At 42.4% G+C, this 10,506-nt stretch overlaps 1 pseudogene; it reads left to right on the top strand.

The window, feature by feature from the left end:
- The first annotated feature begins 307 nt into the window (after positions 1–307).
- On the top strand, positions 308–2,482 carry LOC147630224 (uncharacterized; annotated as a pseudogene).
- The last annotated feature ends 8,024 nt before the right edge of the window (positions 2,483–10,506 follow it).

Below are 10,506 nucleotides of genomic sequence, written 5' to 3'. Positions count from 1 at the left end.
GATCATGGGTGATATGCGGCCAGTGGGATGATAGGCTGTGTGACAACCATTCTTGAGACTGGCATAGTTATAGCGCCAGCTTATTTAGTTGGGTTCACATTATAGAGAACCCTAGTATGTATTTGGTTGAGTACCTTTTCATATTGTATGTACTCTTATCTTTGTATATGGTGTGTTGAGTGTTGTGTGAAGAAGAAGAAGATTTTCAGCCTCTCACCTTGTGTGTTCTCTTTTAAGGTTTTGTGAGTGTGTGTGTGCTTGCAAGAGTTTAAGCTCTCTTCTCCCTTGCATTTTTTCACATTCCCACATGGTGATGGACCTTCTCAGCGTTGAGTTCTTAAAATCTTACTATGCAGATGCAATTGACGCTGGAATTTGGCATTTTGAAGGAGATAGAACCACTTCATTCCCACTTCACCTTGCTGTGAAAGAAGGACACTTGCAAGTGGTCGAAGACATCATCACCTTCTTCCGAGAAAATCAAAAGCGCCTTTTGAAGTTCCCAGCTGTAGACCAGCCACACGATGATAGACTGGCTACTTGGTGTCGCACAGACATAGGAACTGTATGCGTAGAAAGGTTCCAAGAGCTTGTTGAATGGGCGGTAACATGGGGCAATGCCCGCATGTCGGAGCTCTTTCTCAGCCCAGTACTCTTGTTTCCAACGCCTTTAACACTTTCTATACATTTGGCTACCCACAAGCATGGCCTACATGTGTTGAAGGTGCTTGTAGACTGCAAGCAGGCATACCGCCAACTACCACTCTTTTCCTAAGATGGCCTCACAGCACTTCATCTCGCTGCTCAATCAGGTTTCCCATCTGCTATGGAGTTCTTTCTGAGCACTCCAAAAATGGATGTTAATGAAAGGTCCAGCCCAGATCTGTTCACTCCTTTACACATGGCTGCAAATTCCGGGCTTGTTCAAGTGGTTTCTTTCCTGTCAGAGCCTTGTAATTCAGTAGATCTAATGGCAAGAGATTGCTTGGGTCCCGGACCGCATTGCACTATGCTGCACAACCGGGCCATGCAGATGTTGTTAACCAACTCCTCATGTATGACAACTCATGCAAAGATTGCAGACTACGATGGGTTGCTCGCTCTGCACATGGCTGCTAAAAGTGGGCACGTGGAGGTCATCAGGATTTTGAGGTCTCCTGACACCATAAACATTGCAGCCAAGTACTCTGTTGAGCTCAGTAAATGCATTCAGCAAGAGTACACGATGCTTAGAAGATCCTTGTTCCCTCGTCTGAGGCTGATCCATGCTCTGTTCTTGAGAACTAAGGGCTTCACCCCTTTACACTTTGCTGCGAGGTATGGTCATGAAGCAGCCCTTAACGAGCTCCTGAAAGAGCCAGATATTAATTTTCTTTTGAAAGACTGCGAAGGATTTTTGGCTTACGATTGGATGGAGATCCAAAATCAAGGAGAGGCATTTCTAAAGCATGTCTTAGAGAGCGCACAAGAAAGAAATGCAAGAGCTAGTTCAACAGAAGCACATGGAGAAAATGAGGGAGGACATTATGGAGATGCGCATACTTTATAGGAAGTGCGTGGGTGCGGGATAGATTCAGGCCTCCAAATTGTGAATCAGATCAATCAAGTCAGCTTCAGCAGCAAGATGAAAAGACGGCACAGTTTAGAATTCGCATCAGCTCTGCATGAAGAAAAGGAAGCCATGGAGGAGCTGCAGCATGCTTGGAAAGGCAACATGCACCCGAGAACTAAACTAAATAATGTTTCAGAGTTTTTGCAGACAGCAATCGAGCGAGGGCATTACGGCATAGCAAGGGAAATACTTCTCCATGAACCTTAAGATAACCCAATCCATTTGGAAGATATTCAATGGTCAGTACTTTTGGGGTTAAAGAAGGGAGATATGGATGATAAGGAGAGGTTCTTGAGGGTGCTCGTGAAACGGAAAGAGGTGCCTTCGTGAGGATGCTGCTAGCTTTAGCAAGAAAGATGGGCATGCGGAAGTTGGTGGAGATGATGTTAGATCTGCCAGAGCTGAAGCGGGGCTTCTAAGAAGACAGGCAGGTGTACTTGGATTGCGCAAATGCGATTCTGGTGGGAGCGGCCCTGACAGCGGTTGCAGCCGCCGATGGGTTACAATCAAGGCTATGCAGAGGTGGAGCACAAAGCCGTGCGGTGGTTCAACAATGGGGCTTTCTTTCTTGCGGTAGGCGCATTGATAGCAGGCTCAAAGGGGGCAGCGCCAGGGGTGGCCGGCCGGCAACTCACAGACATTGAGGCAACAATAGCAAAGGTGAGGAGGGCAATAACGGTGGCGAGCGTGCTATTCGGGACCGCGCTCATTGTGGTTCTTTGTGAGTGTGAAGCCGAAACTCGTAGCAAGGCTTGTGATATGGTTCCTAATGACTGTGACTCACAAAGGGTTGATGATTTTCTATACCGGAACGTGTGGTGGTTCCCCACATGGGAAGAAACTCTAGTAACGGGCTGGGGCGTTATATAACACAAGAAGAGTTGTGGATTTTCTACACCAAAAGAGTTGTGGAGTTTCTGCATTGGAACTTCTTCCCCGCATGTGAAGAAGTTCTCGTAGAGTGAATATACTCGTGTGTACATCTACGTGTGCACATGCAGGTGCATATGTGTGTGTGAGTGTGTGCATGTCCATGTGAGTGTGTGCATGTCCATGTGTGTGTGAGTGTATTTATGTGCTTGTGTGTATGTATACACATGTGTATATGTGCAAGCTTGAGTATGTGTACAAGTGTGCATATCTCTATGTGTTGCACGTGTATCCATGCATGCGAGTGTGTGTATGTGTGTTTGTATGCATGTGTGCACATATCATGTGTGTGTGTCTGTGTATTGTGTGTACACATTAAGAATTTTTTGAACCCAAAAAAAGGCCTTCTAAGGATTCTTAATTTTAAGGGATTAGAGTTTTAAAAGCTGGGCTTAAGGGAGAAAGGCTATGATGACTCCTATTTTTTACCTTGCCACATCAGCCATACTCCCCTAGTTTCACTTTTTAAAGAGAATATTCTCATACTCTCTCTCTTACTTTTTGACTTTTCTCATACTTTCTCTCTTACTTTTTGAATTTTTTATCTTCACTCTCTACAAATTGAATCTTTCTTGTCAATTTGAAATCTCCTTCCTCATTAACTCCCACCATATCTCCCTTCCACATCAGCAAAACATTCTCGTATTTAGGTGGGTCCCAAAAAGTGAAAAAAAAAATTATATTTTGAGGTGGAAAAACACCATCCAACCAATATGTATGATGAAAATACTTTTTTCCCTCCAAAAAGCTTGTAATTCAAGGGTCACATCAGAAGCCTGTCAGGAGCCAGTACATCCATAACTAACTGTCAAGTCCCCACAACCCCATAAACATAACTAAGTGTCAGGAACCACTACATCCATGAGATTCCGAAATTGTGGGGATCCCAAATTTTTTAAAATTTTTCTCATAAATGTAATTTATTAATGAAAACTCCATGTTAGTATATTTGTATATCAAAAATATCATTTTCTACTCAAAAAAATGGATTTGTGTTAAACCTCCAACAGCAAAGTTTTAACAGTCTCTCTCAGTCACTCTCTCTCACTCTCTCTCTCTCTCTCTCTCTCTTTGAGGATCTCTCTACACTAGCTTCTTCCTTTGCTTAGCTATGGAGCCTTTGTAAGCTGTGTGTGTAGCCCCTTGTGAAGCTAGAAAACGGAAGGTTGATTTACACATTTGTATTCTTGAAGAGTATGGCAGCTCTAAAAAAACCCATCCTACTGATGCACAATCTATCCAAGCTCGTAGGATAGCTAAGGAGAAAAATGTAGATCTTTGGGTTGATGGGTGTCTCTATCCAGTTGACCCTCCATTAAGAGCAAACCCATCCTACTGATGCACAATCTATCCAAGCTCGTAGGATAGAGACACCCATCTTTGGATTGATGGGTGTGTCTATCTAGTTGACCCTCCATTAAGAGCAAACCCATCCTACTGATGCACAATCTATCCAAGCTCGTAGGATAGCTAAGGAGAAAAATATAGATCTTTGGATTGATGGGTGTCGACCCTCCATTAAGAGCAAACCCTCCTTTTCATAATTTATCATCTTTTATGCAATTTGTTAGTGAAGGAGAGCTTGGCTTGTTAGGATACTGCAGAAGATTGACTACAAGTAGAGCTTGGCAAACCTATATTCTCCAATCTCAATTGCAAGCATCACAATTCACCCTTCTACAATGTCAAGGACTTAAAACATCATCAGATAAAATGAAAGAGATCCTCTTCATAGAGAATGTGGAGAAAGATGCAAAGATTTAAAGGCTAGAGGAACTTATCAAATGACTCAAAGTAACACCAAATGGTGTTCATAAACGTAAAAAGACATTGGCTAGTATAGAATCTCTTACGTTTAAAGGTGGAGCACAGAAGAAAAGGATTCGTACAACAAAGTAAGTAACATAAACTTTCATTCTGCACTCAATGATTTAAACAAAATAGTCATGATTTGTGTTCTGCCAAGAATTTTCTGTAAGAGGTGTGTGGTTCTAACGAAGAGGGATGGAAGGATTTGGTCAAAGCCATTCTGAATACGAAGGATATTTTCTTAATTATTACTGACCCTCATTATCCTAAAATACGCCAAGCTGTTGTCAGCAATGTGGTGAATGAGATTACCACCTCCATCGATTCTTCATCAATTCAACATGCTTGTGATGCAGCTGGAATCAGCATGAAAGGGTACCAAGCAATCCGTCAGGTTGTAAAAGATGCATTTCTAAGACAAGGGATCACTGGCACTTTATTTCTTACACTCAAGGTGATTCATAATGTCGAGCGTATCAATAATGATGATGTGCAGCGAGCTATAGGACAGTTTTATAAAACTATGAGGAGAGAGATGAAGGGGAGGTTACTGCAAGTGCGCGCAAGCGCAAAAAGGTCAAGCTCTTCAAGCCCTAACCTCGCCAACGCACCAACACAACATAGAGAGCTCCAAGGAGAAGGATGCACCAAGGGCATAGGGCTCTACAAGAAATCAAGTTTTATCAGAGGAACACTGAATGGCTAATAAGAAGAGCCCCTTTCGCTTGCACAGTCAAGGAGATTCTCCAACGATATAGAATAGAGTTTCGTGTGTAGGGGATTGCCCTTGAAGCATTGCAACAAGAAGCCACCGAGGCTTACCTTATTGGGCTTTTTGAAGACACCAACCTCCTTGCAATACATGCAAAGAGGATTACCATGTCTGCCAAGGACATGCAACTAGCTTGGCGTATTCGAGGCGAGCACGATACGATCTAGAGATCTTAAATGTTAACCTGCTTTTTGAAGCAACTCTTTTGTTTCAAACCCCCCTTTGTAACAAGCCTATCTAGCTTTCATTTGTAACCTTGTAATAATTTAAATTTTAAGTTTTGCTTACAATATCGCGGTGTCATCATGTTTGTTTAACATGGAGTGTCTATCATGTGCCAGTTTGTCACCCAAGGCATCAGAAATACTCATGGGAGGACTGAGAAAGCTCTGCCAGACAGTGTGAATTTGGCCTCTGCAACGGCGATGTAGGCTAAAAATTCGTACTGTTCTGGCACCTCCCCTAGCTACTCAGGATCATTTTTGATGCATTTATAATGAAGTTGAGTACACTGATTGGGAGAAACAATAGTTTACAAGATAAAAACACCTTTAATTAAGTGTAAAAATACATTATTTGTCATCCAATGCATTAGAATTGCTCCTGGAGGAAGGCAGGGGAAGTTGTGCCGCCAGAACAATGCGAATTTGGGCTCTACAGTAGCAGTGCAAGCTCAAAATTTGCACTGTTCCCCCAGCCACTCAAGGTCATTTTTGATGCATTTATAATGAAGTTGAGTACATTGATTATGAAAAACAATAGTTTACAAGATAAAAACACCTTTAATTATGTGTAAAAATACATTGTTTGTCATCCAATGCATCAGAATTTCTCCTAAAGAGATGGGTAAGCTGTGCCAGAATAGTACGAATTTGGGCTCTATAGCAGTGGTGCACGCTCAAAATTCGTACTATTCTGGCATTGCTCCCCTAGGCCCCCAGGTTCATTTCTAATGCATTCACAAAGAAATTGATGGTACAAACTAGAAAAAACAATGATATACTTGATGAAAATAAGTTTGCAAAAACTGTATTGTATTTATAATAAGAAGTGATACATCATCTTCACAAAAGCTTTCTTACAATATTGAGCTTCCTTCTCTTGTTATTGGGCAGAGTGTGCTCAAGGAGTGATTGGACTATTTCTTGAGGATCCTTTGTGCCTATGCTTTTGGCTATACCTATACGAGCAAGAAGCTTACCCCTAAATCCAGAACCAAAAACATCGAAGGCAAGGGATTTTTTAATCAAAACTATACATTTGGTGCTCTGCGCATAGAGACTACTCAGAGCACCTTAGAGAGGGCTTTCAAAAAGAAGAGAGTGAAGGCATATTGAGGGGTGTAGTCCCTGTGGTGGATGATGGTGATGCTATCCACAGGAAGCCCACCAAGATAGTGCTCCAACGTAGCATCATATCCATGGACCTTGGCCTAGTCTTTGCTGCCGCCGCCTCTCCCAACAACAAATGCGTCAATTTCAACCACCCTCTGCAATCAAAGGAAAAATCAAAATATTTTCCTATACATAATTACAAATGTTTCTAAGTTGTAAAAAGTCGATTATTACCTCTTGCTCGATGTCTTCTTTTGCCAAAGTGCTGGTGGGGGCGGAGAGTTCAATCGAGGACTTAGCCTCATCCTTTTTAGATGCTTTGGTCTCCTCCATCACTCCAGAAGAAGGGGTATTCTTTTCAACCTCTAGCTTGTCTTGTAAGGTTGTGAATTCCTCCTCTGGAACTAGGGCTTGCTCCGTGGTGTCAACCACACTATCCTTGACCAACAAGCTTAATCTACCTTTGAATAACCTCGTCAAGAATGCGAAACCATCTGCCAATGTGATGATGGTGGTAACATGATGAAATGATGATGTAAATGATGCTTGCCTTAATAATCATGATGGTAATGATGATGATTGGCCATGGTGAGCACTGTGGGATGGAGGGGAGACATTTTTTTACCCTTTTTTTGGCAAAAAAATTGGCCATGTTGCACTATTATCATCATTTTATCACCCTAAACACCAACACCTACATGTTTTAAACTTAACGGGGAAAAAGCCATTAGCAGAGCTCAAAGCATGAAAGCTGAGTTACTGAGAATCTCCACAAAATGCAATTGGTACTACAAGAAGATGCCAAGAATTGAATGCATCGCATAATGTTGACGCGATGATTGAGAGAATCTAGGGATTTTATGACAGAACATCCCATGCGATCATAACATGAAAGATGTCATCAAGTTATAGAAGACACTCTCAAAGCCTCTCATGGATGTGAACAAAAAAGATGGTTGAACTTCCTACATCTATTAGAAAAATACCCCAATTTGAGTGCCACTAGTGCCCCTAATCTTCCATCAGCCAACAACCAAGCTCAGCCTACTGGAGTGAATTTTTGGAAATCAAAATGAACGAATTCTTAGAGCTAAAGCAGGAGAGCAAAACCATCGAGGAATATCACCAGGCCTTTGCTCTTCTACTCAAATATTCACCACCTCTAGATGAAGAACAACTCATGGCCAGGTTCATTCGGGGAATGAACGAACCCTTGGACACACTGGTCAAAAATGCCAAGCCAGTGTCCATGGCTGAAGCAGTAAGAATGGCAAAGGATTTTGCCAAAGCCTTTGTAGTAAAGGTCCTGCCAAAGCCTGCACCCTTTAACTTTAAAAGATTCCAAGCCCAGGGAAGTACTTCAAACTTTCCACCCCCAAAGAGGCAGCAAGGCCCGAATCAGAATCAGGATGTAGGAAGATCCCGAAGTGAAGGAAGACCCTTCCCCCAGAATACTTTCTCAGGAGCCCCACCTCTTTCAAGAAATCAGAGGGATGAGCTCAGAACTAAAAACCGATGATTTGGATGCCAGGGTTTTGGTCACCAGTTAAAAGACTGCCTGACTCCTGCCATGTCAAGGGGACAGGGAAGTGAAGGACCCCGAGTTCAGAGACCAACCCCTTCATACCAGTCTAATCAGGGTCCATCTCGCCCAAGCCAGGGTAACCCCAGAAGAACTCTAGCTCAGCCATCTGCCTCTGTTAGAGTAACCTCAAAACTCCTTCCCAAAATTGGGGCAACCAAAGAGAAAGAGTTTCGCCTCAAACTGCAGCAGCGAGAGCAGTCACAATTTCAAATGTCATAGAAGAGGAAAGAGGGCAGATCTATGCTGCAATTGAAAATCAAGGGCCTAACCATCAGTTCTCAGTCATCCATACTCCAGCAGAGTATCAGGGTAAGCCTTTTAAGCTTTTGATTGATTCAGGCAGTTCTCATTCATTCATTTCCCCTGGATGCTTGCGTAAGCTAGTCTTAGATCAGAAATCAAGGAAATCTATGCAAGTTGAATTGGCAAGTGGGAAGATTCTTTTCACTCACCTTGAGATAGATCATATTCAATTCAATTCAATCTAGATGGGAATTTAACTGGAGTTATACCTTTGGGAGTTTTTGACAGGATCCTTGGAATGGATTGGCTCCACAAAAATCAAGCTGACATTCATTGTCATAATGGAACCATTTCCTTCCGTGACCTTCACGGAAACAAAGTTCAAGGAACCGAAATTTCAGGATCCCCAAGTCTGCAGTTAGTAAAGGCTTCTAAGTTACTAAAAGGACTTAGAAAGAAGCAGTGCATTTATCTTGTCAAAATGAATCCGGTAGACTCAAAGTTAAAAGCTAAAGAGCCTGATTGGTTAAGTGAATATGATGATTTATTCCCAGCAGAGCTAACTAAAATGCCTCCAATTCGGGAAGTAGATCATGTGATTGAATTAGCCCCCGCCGGAGCTCAGCCAGTAGCCCTGCACACGTACAAAATGCCAGTTCCTGAAGCCATCGAACTCAAGGAACAGCTTAGACAGCTGTTAGAACAAGGATTTGTAAGACCCCGTGTTTCACCTTGGGGTGCGCCAATTCTCTTTCAGAAAAAGAAAGATGGAACGCTTAGACTCTGTGTGGACTACAGAGGTCTAAATCAGCTGACAGTTAAGAATAAATATCCTATCCCAAGAATGGATGAGCTTTTGGACAGGCTAAATGAAGCCCAGATCTTCATAAAGATAGATCTCAAATCCGAGTATTACCAGATCAGGACCAATGATCAAGATATACCAAAAACAGCCATCAATACTCGCTATGGGCACTATGAATTTACTGTCATGCTGTTCGAATTAACTAATGCCCCAGCTACATTCAATCGCCTAATGCAAGACATCCTCAGAGAATACTTGGATGATTTTGTTCTAGTTTTCTTTGATGACATTCTGATTTACTCAAGGAATGCAGCTGACCATGAGACTCATGTTCGAAAAGTTCTTGAGATTCTAAGGAAGCATCAACTCATTGTTGCCAAATAGAGCAAATGCACTTTCTCTGCCGACCACGTTGAATACTTGGGCTTTCTGGTATATCCAAAGATGGAATTTCTCCAGATTCTGCGAAAGTCCAAGCAGTCATAGATTGGCCGGAACCAAAGACAGTGAAAGAAGTCAGAGGATTCTTGGGATTGACTAGTTGGTATAGAATTTTTATACCAAAGTATGCTCTCATAGCTTCCCCCCTGACTAACCTTCTCAAAAAGAATACCCCATTTCAATGGTCTACCAGGTGTGCCAGAGTGCTTTTGATAAGCAGAAGACTGCCTTGGTAACCAGTCCCGTTTTTAAGCTGCTAGATTTCTCTTCACCCTTTGAGGTAGTAACAGATGCAAGTGGTTTTGCCCTGGGAGGTGCACTCATGCAGGAAGGTCATGTGCAGGAAGGTTATGCAGTGGCCTATGAATCCCGAAAGCTCGGAAATTATAATCGCAAGCTATGCATCCCCAATGATGAGGGAACCAAGGGTCAAATTTTGAATAAAGCCCATGATAGCCTTATAGCAGGACATCCAGGTTTCATCAAAACCTACATGTCTGTAAAGAAAAGCTTCTTTTGGCCTGGTCTGAAAAAGGATGTATTGAATCATGTACGTCAATGTTTGACATGCCAGAAAGTCAAAGCTGAAAAAGTAAAAATGCCTGGAGAGTTGCATCCATTGGACATCTCCCAGATGAAGTGGGAATGTATAAGTATGTACTTTATTACTGGATTACCTTCAGTGCAATCAAGTTACTACTCCATTTTCGTGGTAGTTGTGACAGACTAACCAAAGTTGCCCATCTGCTCCAGTAAAAGAAACCTACATTGCAGTGGATGTGGCCAGAGTGTTCCTCAAAGAAATCTTCAGATTGCATGGCCTACTTAGGAGAATAGTAAGTGATCGAGATCCCAAGTTTACTTCAAGGTTCTGGACTGTATTTTTCGAAGCAGTGGAAACTTTCTTGGATCTCAGCACAGCTTATCACCCTGAGACCGATGGTCAAACTGAAAGGGTAAACCAAGTAATCGAAG

Source organism: Cibotium barometz, chromosome 17, assembly GCF_041138505.1.
Source record: "Cibotium barometz isolate CiBa-2024 chromosome 17, ASM4113850v1, whole genome shotgun sequence".
NCBI classification, from domain to species: domain Eukaryota; kingdom Viridiplantae; phylum Streptophyta; class Polypodiopsida; order Cyatheales; family Cibotiaceae; genus Cibotium; species Cibotium barometz.
This window is presented reverse-complemented; position numbering and strand designations above follow the sequence as displayed.